At 39.5% G+C, this 10,789-nt stretch overlaps 1 non-coding gene across 1 annotated transcript; it reads left to right on the forward strand.

Moving 5' to 3' along the window:
• The first annotated feature begins 2,658 nt into the window (after nt 1–2,658).
• Nucleotides 2,659–2,765, forward strand: LOC120076959. The gene has a single exon (XR_005481703.1). It is a non-coding gene; the product is annotated as a small nucleolar RNA R71 (small nucleolar RNA).
• Nucleotides 2,766–10,789: the final 8,024 nt, after the last annotated feature.

A 10,789-nucleotide genomic window follows, 5' to 3' on the forward strand; every position in this document is an offset into this window, starting at 1 on the left:
AGGACTTTACTAACTTCTGGGATATCGCATGATTATTTCAAAAAGAAAACTTTTCCACTGAGGTGTCAAATGATTTTTATCCTTGCATATTTCTTGATATTATTATTTTTTTCTGACCTTGCGCTAATCCAAGTGCCTTGCCTTCATTTTGGCTTGCCCCCACATGTGTCATGCGGACATCCAACCACGAGCAATGCGCTCTTTCTCAGACTAAAATCACACATTCTTGGCAGCGGAGTTGTGATCATTGTATTTATGCGTTGATCCTGGCGACTTAATTTCATTTTGGCTTACCCCCACGTGTGTCATACGGACATCTAACTACAGATAAGTGCCCTTCACAACTTAACTCTTATCAACATCGGTTTCCCTATTGCGTTGACAATGGAGTTGTTATTCTCAATTTTTTTTTTCAAAATAGCAAGGTCGAAAATAAATACCTCACCCCCAAATTTAAAACGCGGCAATGTCCTCATTGCCAAAAGATTGAAAGAAGTCATGCGATGTTCTTAGAAAGCTTCGTAAAGAGAGTTTGAAAGAAAGCTAGCAGACCCCTAACTTCTAGAAATATTTCATGAGGTGACTTTTCTAAGATTAACTTGACTCTAGTATATACGAAAAATAGAAGCATGTGTTTCATCATTGAAATCGTAATTGGCAAAGAAACAGCATGCGGCGACTTATTAAATTTATCAATATTAAATGATTGTGGTAGTCAAAGAAGATACGGTGATAAAACTTTTAAAATCAAAATGCGATGCGATGGTGCAAAATTTGAAATAAAGTTAACGAAGAATACAACTCCCAAATTTGCACTGTCGCTCGCATTGTGTGCTGATGCATCCTTCTTTGCGGCGATCTGTCTTCTATGGATTGCGGTGACGAAATAAGATAAGTTGCTTTTTCATGTAATACCTCTGCAATCCTACACCTCGATCGTTTTCAAGAAAAACAGTGAGAGGGTCAAATGATTTTAAACAAAACAAAATCTTTTACCGCAATCGTTCAACACGATTGTTTTTTTTTTTTAGAATATAAAGAAAGAATAGATATGCGATAATAGACAAAATTAAGATGCTAAAAGTTCATGAAGTATTGATGTAGAGAAAGGATATTCAAAAGTTTGCGTCCCTAGTGAGGTTGAGTTATATAATAACTCAGGGACTGCTTATTCGAAGCTGGTCTTTTCACGTCCATGGTGGCTTTTCCCTCTTTTCTTTGTCCTCTGAGATCTTGATTGCCTTAATCTGGAGCTTTTCCCCATGAATGTTCATTACAATCTCACCCTTGCATACATCAATTTGAGCACGACCGATCGAAAGGAATGGTCGTCCCAATATTATGGGCGCATCTTTGTCTGCTTTATAATCCAAAATGAGGAAGTCTGCTAGCAAGATGAACTTATCAATTGAGATTGCAACATTTTTCAGTTCTCCTTCAGGATGTATTCGGGATCTGTCCATAAGCAGGATAGTCTCTATTGTGAGTGTGAGTGTCCAAATACTCAATGGTTTGAAGATTGATAATGACATTATGTTTATGCTTGCCCCAAGATCGCATATTGCTTGGCCACTGTAGACCCCTCCAATGGAGCATGGTATCGTGAAGATTGCTGGGTCGCCCATTTTTAGTGGGATCATAACATTTTGCGTTGCGGCCACTATTGCGATCTTTTCTTCATCATTTTGTTTTCTTTCAATCTTTGCGGAGATGGTAGTAGCTGGACTTCTTCTGTCTCATGTTCTGAAGGCTTGAGGATGGATGCAACTTCGGGATTCATTTTCTTGGGCTTTTCTGAACTATAGGTCAACGGGTCTTCGGTTGTCACCATATTCAAGTTGGTTTCGATGGGCTCCTCCCCTACTTCCACAGTCATGTTATTACTTAGCAAGGAGACTGCTAAGCATTGTTCCTTCCCGGTACCCCCAGCATTGCAGGGGACTCAGTTAAGCTCGGCAATGCTCCTTGCGGTCTATTTTTCAGCTCGCCTACAATTTGTCCTGGTTGAATTTCTAGATTTCAAATGGATGTTGCTTGATTCTGAAGCACTGATTTGTTTTTCACAATGAACTGCTTCAACAAGCTCTCTAGATTGCGGTGTTTGCGAGTTGCTAGCTTGACTATGCGTTGGACGTTGTTTTGCAAAAAAATCTGGGTGGCCCTCTTTTTGCGCCACTGGTTGGAAGCTTTGTTATTGATTTTCCACGTAAAATTTGAGCGGTTTCTCCACCCGAGGTTATATTATCGAATAGGGATTTATTCTTTATGAAGCATATTGATTGCAGGTTTGCTGGCCATTCTTCCATCGAGTGAGTTTCTTCGCAAATGACACAACTTGCAGTCGTTTGAGCAATTGCGTTGACTTACCCTTTCTTCGTTCCTGTGTTATTAATGGTGATGCCTTGTATCAAACTCATCATTGCAGTCATTTGATTTTGCAAGGATGCGATGGCCTCGTTGTTTGTATCATTATCTTTAATTCTTAATCTTTGATCGCTTTCCCGCCAATCCTCGTGGTTTTTCGAAATGCGATCAAGTATACTCTTTGTCTCCTCATATGTTTTGTCTAGCAGACCACCAACGGCTGCCGCATTGGCAACGGTCTGTGAAGAGGGATCCAGTCCCTGGTAAAAAATCTTCATTTGTAGGCAGTCTGGTAAGCCATTATGTGGACAGTTTCTTACCAGTCGCTTGAACCTCGCCCAGGCATCGCTGAGCGATTCATCATCTTCTTGTTCAAAATTTGTTATTAATTTCCTTCTCCTAGCATTCTCGGTTGGTGGGAAATACTTCTTCATAAAATTTTCGACGACTTGTTCCCACAAGGTTATTTCCACCAGTTCGAGAGAATATGCCCATTTTCTTGCTTGATTGAATAAAGAGAATGGGAACAAAGTGAGTCGGACTTCCTCGGTGGAGATATTCGGGAACACAAAAGTGTTGTAAATTTCTATGAAGCTCCGGAGGTGGGTGTGCGGGTCTTCGCCACGCCTCCCTCCAAACTGCCCAGTAGCCTCAATCATCTGCAACATTACCAGCTTCATTTCAAACCTCGATCCATTTAACACTGGTCTCATGATTCCTGGAGAGAAATCATAGAGGTTGGGCAATGCATAGTCCCGAATGGGTCTATTGTGGTCATTCGCCAGAAGGATGGGGTTGGCCATTATATTGTTCGCGTTTGTGGCCCTTGCTTCCGATTGTTCCGCTATTCTTGGTGTTCTCTCTTGTTGTTAGTAGTCTGCGTCGAAATGTTCTCTCAATCTTCGGGTCATAATTCACCAGAGATTGAGAGTCTGCAAAGAAATCAGAAAAATTATCGTTAGTACACTATTTTGTCGAAGTCCCCGACAATAGCGCCAAAACCTTGATGTGTTATTTTATGATGTGGAATTATGGATGAAATACGATGATGAAAATGCGTTGAGCAGTCAAGTTTTCTTAGTGGAATCCAAGTGTAAACCCCACTGAGTTTCCTGGTAAGTCCAGGGTCGAACTCAGGGACTTGGAAAAACAGGTTATGGTGGTAATTTTTAGGAAAACTTTGCGATAACTAATAACACAAATAAATGTTGGTTTTGTTTGTTGCAGTAATGAAAATAAACAAATGTGGTGGAGTTCGAAAAGAGTTGATAAAACGAAAGATGCGATGAGTATGCAGTGAACGGGTTGAGAAAAGTTTCGATTAACACTTCCTAGGATGCGTTCATGCTATGCGATCATGCAACATGCATACAACAGTAAACCACTTCTCGGTGCGAATGCCACGACTTCTAAGGCTNACACTTCCTAGGATGCGTTCATGCTATGCGATCATGCAACATGCATACAACAGTAAACCACTTCTCGGTGCGAATGCCACGACTTCTAAGGCTAGAACGCATGCGATATATGCGATAAGTCTATAGGACCTACACATAAGCCTCTATTCTCATTTATGCGTTGACAAAATGACATATACACAAATAAGGTGACCACATAATATCATACCCATCTCGAGGTTGCATGCGATGCAGGTTGGCAAATAGAGCTTATCTCTAAGTCTCTATCTCTTTTTTATGCAGTTCTAATCTTGCTCTCTCGAGTCTAGATTCTAACCTAGCTCTCTTAAGTCTTAGGTTCTTTCTTTAGACTCTCTCTCGAGTAGCTCTAAAGGGATGTTTGGCATAACATAATACAAGATAATCACAAGCAATGAACTTCCTAGGTCATGTTAGCTTAATTCTTCTCAACCCATTCGACAAGTTTAACTACTCATGTGTGCTAAGAGAGTGAACAGATGTAGAATAAGAACTTCCATTGTATAAATATAAAGTTGAAGTACAAAATAACAATGTAAGAAGAGAATAAAGAGCCCGGTAGTAATCTCTTGTTGCCCAGCCTTTTACACTGTCCTTCTACTCGTGTTCAAAAGATAATTTCGCTCTCACGAGAGTCGGCCCGCTCTCTGCTTCTACACCTCCGGGTTCTCTCTTGAGTTTTCCTGAGCGATCTTCCAGCGTCTCTCTTCTTCCCTTACTCCGCCGTAAAAATGAAAGAAAATCTAAGGACAAGGCTAAACTCTCTCAGGGAAAATTCTCTAACTCTCCGAACTCCTTTTCTGAAGGATGCCTTCGGTATTTATAGAGCTTCCGGGATGAAAGGCAGCTTCTCTCTTATGATTGCACAGATGGGATGGCTTTAATTCCTTTACTGATGCACCGAATAGTTGTCACCGAAAAGCTGAATGTACTTGTTATTGTTAGCGGCCATCAACTTAATTCGGATTCGACCATCATCAACTTTCTTTCCCATCGTGATTAATTATGCCTTTCACACAGATGCGCCCACCAAGTTGCGTCGGCTCTATGTGGCAATCCTTTTTGAGCAGATGTTTGCGAACATAAATCACCGCAAAGCGGTAATGCTATGTTCATCCGTTGATCTCTTGTGATCGCTCTTTTCGCCTTGCGTCAACACATATTCTGCATAAAAACACAAAAATTAATTATTCCTATGCAATGAACGCATGCGACCGCAATGTTATAAACTTAATGCTTTTTAGACGCAATCTAACATATTTTATCAACGCAAACCGACATTGTTTAAGAACTTAGTACTGTAATAACGTGCATTTCTGCCCGTTATCATTGACCGGGATGAATGGGTCAAAGCCATGGATCTCAAGATGGAGTCTATGTGCTTCAACTCAATATGGGATCTTGTAGATTAACCTGATGGGATTAAACCTATAGGTTGTAAATGGATCTACAAGAGAAAACAGGGTGCTGCTGGGAAGGTGCAAATCTTCGAGGCTAGACTTGTGGCAAAGGGTTATACCCAGGTGGAGGGAGTTGACTATGAGGAAACTTTCTCACCTATTGCAATGCTTAAGTCTATCCGCATTCTCTTGTCCATTGCCTCATATTATGACTATGAGATATGGAAAATGGATGTCAAGACTGCCTTTTTGAAGGGTAATCTTGAGGAGACCATTTATATGGTGCGGCCCGAGGGATTCATCGCCCAAGGTCAAGAGCAACAGGTTTGCAAGCTCAATCGGTCCATTTGTGGACTGAAACAGGCGTCTCAATCTTGAAATATAAGGTTTGATACTGCAATAAAATCTTACGGCTTTCACCAAAACGTTAATGAATCTTGTGTCAACAAGAAAATCATCAATAATTTAGTAGTTTTCCTAGTGTTGTATGTAGATGATATCCTACTCATTGGGAATGATGTAGGTTTACTGACTTCAGTTAAGAACTGACTAGCGACCCAATTCTAATGAAACATTTGGGAGAGGCTCAGTTTGTTTTTGGTATTTAGATCTTTTGGGATCGAAAGAACAAAGTGCTAGCGTTGTCTCAAGCATCGTACATTGACAAGATGTTGATCAAGTATTCGATGCAGAACTCTAAAAGGTGCCTACTGCCTTTTCGACATGGAGTTACATTGTCTAAGAAACAGTGTCCTAAGACACCTCAAGAGATTGAGAAAATGAAACGGGTCCCCTATGCATCTGTCGTTGGCAGTTTGATGTATGCGATGTTATGTACTCGACCTGACATCTCCTCACTGTGGGGGTAGTCAGTAGATATAAGTCTAATCCAGGACAAGGTCACTGGACTGCCGTTAAGAACATCCTCAAGTATCTTCGGAGAATGAGGGACTACATGCTTGTGTATAGATCTAAGGATTTGATCCTTACTGGATACACGAACTCTGATTTTCAGACTGATAAGGATTCTCGAAAATCCACTTCAGGATCAGTGTTCACTCTTAACGGAGGGGCTGTAGTTTGGTGATGCCTTAAGCAGGGTGCATCGCTAACTCCACGATGGAGACCGAGTATGTAGCAGCTTGTGAAGTTGCTAAGGAGGTCGTTTGGCTCAAGGAGTTTCTAACTGATCTGGAAGTTGTTCCAGACATATCTAGGCCCATCACTCTTTATTGTGATAATAGTGAGGCTGTGACGAACTCCAGGGAACTTAGAAGTCATAAGCGCATCAAACATATAGAGAAAAAGTATCATCTCATCCGTGAGATTATGCATCGAGGGGACATGATAGTCACGAAGATAGCTTTAGAGCACAACATTGCTGACCCGTTTACGAAGTCTCTCATGGCTACAGTTCTTTAGGGTCACCTACAGAGCATGGGTCTACGGTACCGTCCACGGCTGGACTAGGGCAAGTGAGAGATTTTGTATTAGGCCTTAGTACCCTAGTTTATTGTTTTGTACTTGTTTTATCCTGTACACCCACTTGCTTTAGGACAAATGGGAAATTGTTGGGGTTGATGTCTTAAATCTCGTAGGGTTTTGTAGTTTGTAAACACGTGTATGAACAAACATTTATGATGTAATAATATGAAATATTTTCTTCATTGTTGTCTATAAAATATGGGATATTTTAATTGCATTAACTACAAACCAATAAACTAAGATCCCTGGTTATCGTTGTAACTTAAGCATATATGTGGAGACATGGATCATGCCTAGGTGATAACCTAAATTGTCTATAGTATATGGATAAAGGAGGGAAACCTTATCCTGGTGACACTTCGGGTACGGCCTACTTTGTAGATGTTACAAGTGTTGTAAAGTGCTACAGATGGTTTGATCTTGATGATTCATATGGAGACATGCAAGCGAGGGTATCCTATACAAAAGAGTTTGTATAAGACCGGACCACGAAATGTTTAGTCTCGTTATATAATGTTGTTCATGACAGAGACTTTCATTTCACTAGAATGACCATAGGTAACATTGACCTTAATCTTGAGTGAGTTGGGAACTCCTGCCTATGAGGGCGGTCCTTTGATTTGCATGGGTGCGAATGGCCAGATTGCCAACTCAAACCTACCACTTTGGGGATTCGGGAGCTGGGAACTCAAGTACACAAGATGGAATTCACTCCTTCTCCGAAGCAGGGGTAAGTAGATAGATTGTTCTCTTAAGGGTTGATTCCGGGGCTTGAATGATGTGGTGCCACACATTTTCTCATGGCCCAAGAAGTGTTCACTCATAGTAGGACAATGATGTATTTTTCATTAGAGAAATTAGTGGTACTTAAGAAGTTAGATGTAACTATAGGGGCAAAACGGTAAATTGGCTCAACTGTACTTCGAGCGATCTGTGAAGGGTTATCGTACTGTTGATTGGTTATATCCAATAGACACAGAAATATATATGTAGTGAGAAGAGTGCAGTTGTCGATCTTTAGTAAAGTGTCTGATAGTTAACATATGGTGGATATCATTATTAAAGAGTTTAGTCAGTTATTCACATTCTGTTGGAGCTTCAAACTGCAGGTCTATAAGGTCCCCTTGGTAGCTCAATGGATTCAAGTTGACAATCAATTTTTTGATTAGTTTGAACTGGTCAAATTAACAATAGGGAATTTGATTATATATGATATAATTAAATTGGTTCAATTATATATGATATAATTGATTTGATGTATTATATACATTAATTGGAGGAATTGATATAAATATGATTTATATTGAATAAAGGAGAAAAAAACTATGGTTTAAATATTACATATGATGTGATATTAAAACTATTGGTTATAAATATAATATGATAAGTTAGTTATTATATTTATTTATAATAAAAAAAAATTATAAGATAATTGTTTAGTTGGTTATTTATTTTCTCCATTAACCGTGAAAGTGGGAAGTTATTTTCAGTTTTAATAACTGAAGAATAAAATGAAAAGAGTTTCCATTTTATGAATGATCGCTTCATTCTTGCATTACTAATCGATCGCTCACGAGAGGCTATATGATAGCCCATTTGAGGGACTAAACGATCGAGTAAGATTTGCTAAAGAGATTCCTTGACGATTGCTCACAGGAGCGAGATATTGCTAGATGATTACTCACAAGAGCGAGAAATTGCTAGACGATTGCTCACGAGAGCGAGAGATTGCTAGACGATTGAGTACCCACTATCTATATGATAGACCATACCTTTCTCCCACTTACTTGATCGTGTAGCTTGATCGTATACATCCTCTTTCCATCTACCAAATTCACACAGAGACCACACCTCCTGGATTCTCACTCCGAGAATACCAAGGTTACTGAGTGGTAGTGTCAAAGGTTGTCGTTCAAGGATCAACAGTTCGTGATTGTAACAATAGGGAGATTTTGCTAGACGATTGCATAGCAAGAGCGAGTGTTTTCCAGACGATTGCTCCTCGTGTCTTTGCCTCTGACTAGTGTAGATCAAGGGAATACGTGAAGAAGAGTTCTTCAAAGGTACGTCTCTCAATTCCCTTTGTTTTAGTAAGAAAGCGTGCTGTAATTTTCTCTATAATGCATAACTGTTCTTTTATGTTCGTGAATGCGTTTATTCTTTCACAAATGGACTTGGAAAGATCTTGCTTCTGCTCACTAGTTCTCTTGAATAAGAGATCCTTCACTATCATATAGTTTTGGAATGATAAATCCATAAACTCTTCACCTCGATCAGATTGAAATGTTTTAATCGTTCTATTTAATGCATTTTCAACTTCAGCCTTGAATTCTTTGAACTTTTCAAAAGATTCAGACTTATGTTGCATAAACGTACCCATATCTTGAATAATCATTAGTAAAAGTGATGAAAAATTCATAACCTCCCCTAGCTTTTATATTCATCGGACCACAAAGGTCTGAATATATTAGCTCTAAAGGTTCTTTGGCCCTGTGATCTTTTCTAGTAAAAGGTCTCTTAGTCATCTTGCCTTCAAGGCATGACTCACACACAAGTAAATATTTTTTTTCTAACTCGCTTTGAAGTCCATTCTTTACCAACCTTTCAATCCTATTGAGATTGATATGTCTTAATCTTAGGTGCCAAAGTTAGGCATTTTCCTTAGGAGAAATTTTAAGTTTTTTATATTGAGTTACAATAGTTTTAAACAACTCAATGTTATGGAGGGCATTAGTTACCAATGGTCTTAGCACATAAAGATTATTTTCCAGTTTTGCAGAACAAATATCAACGCCATTCTTAGAAATAAACACTTTATTGGAAAGAAAGTTGGTATTATAAAAATGTTCTAGCAAACACTTTACAGAAGCTAAGTTCCTTTTTAAGTTAGGAACTACAAATACATCTTTTAATACAAGAAATTTGTTCTATAAAGTTAACTAGAGATTTCCCACTACCACAACCGAGACGACGTATCTGGTTTCAACTCGCATCGTTATCTCGCCAGCATCTAGTTGCCACCAGGAACTAATTCCCTGAAATGAAAAACAAACATGGTTAGTGGCCCCAGAGTCAATAATCCAGGCAGAATCATCATTCTCTACTAAACAGATTTCCAATACAAACAAATCACGTTTACCTTGTTTGGCCTATTTAGGGCAGTTTCTCTTCCAATGTCCATCTTGGTTGCAATGGAAACATTTTCCTTTTTCATTCTTGATGGGTTGTCTACCCATATTTGCAGCAACTACGGGGTTAGCCTTCCCCTTTCTAACCTTATTCTTCTTTCAGTTTTTTATGCCGAAGGAAGAAGGTACAGACTTAGTTCCAAAGGTTGAAACTTTATGGAACTTTTTGGAAGATGAAACAACATTTGCTTCACCCTTCTTCTCCTTGCTTTTCAACAAGAATTGGAAGGTCTGTTGCACATTGAGCAGGGTGGTCAGGTTGTAGTCAATTTTGTTCAAAACGACATTGCTACAGAAATACAGGAAACTTTCAGGTAAAGTTTCCAATATGAAGCTAACTTGACTGGCTTCATCGATGTTTGACCCATTCATCTCCACCACGTTGAAGTGGATCATCATGTTGAGAACATGTTCTCGAATAGATGCCTCTTCTTGCATACGGGCATTGAAGATGTATTTCAGTGTGTCATACCTGGGTTATGAAGATGGTTGTCCGAACATTCCCCTTAGAGACTCCATGATCTCACGAGCTGTGACCATGGGCTCATGCTTCTTAGCCAAGACTGAAGGAAATCAAGCATGAGGATTTCCATGAGCAACGGAAGGATCGTTCCAAGTTCCATTCGAAATTGAATATAATCAATTACAATACAAGAACAGAAACTAACAGGTCAACACGAATTATAGCATGTTAACAAGAGTATCAAGGGATAGAGTATGCATACCTTTGAAGAAACATTCTTCACGAATCCCTCGATCAATCTCCAAGCGTCCAAGAACAGCAACGCTCGAACACAATGACTGGTACAACACGAGCAACAACACGACCACAACGAACAACATCCACGAAACCAATCGAGTCACACTCAATTCACGATGTGAGTGAGGACACCACCACAATGGTTACCTTGGTATT

Source organism: Benincasa hispida, chromosome 4, assembly GCF_009727055.1.
Source record: "Benincasa hispida cultivar B227 chromosome 4, ASM972705v1, whole genome shotgun sequence".
NCBI classification, from domain to species: Eukaryota; Viridiplantae; Streptophyta; class Magnoliopsida; order Cucurbitales; family Cucurbitaceae; genus Benincasa; species Benincasa hispida.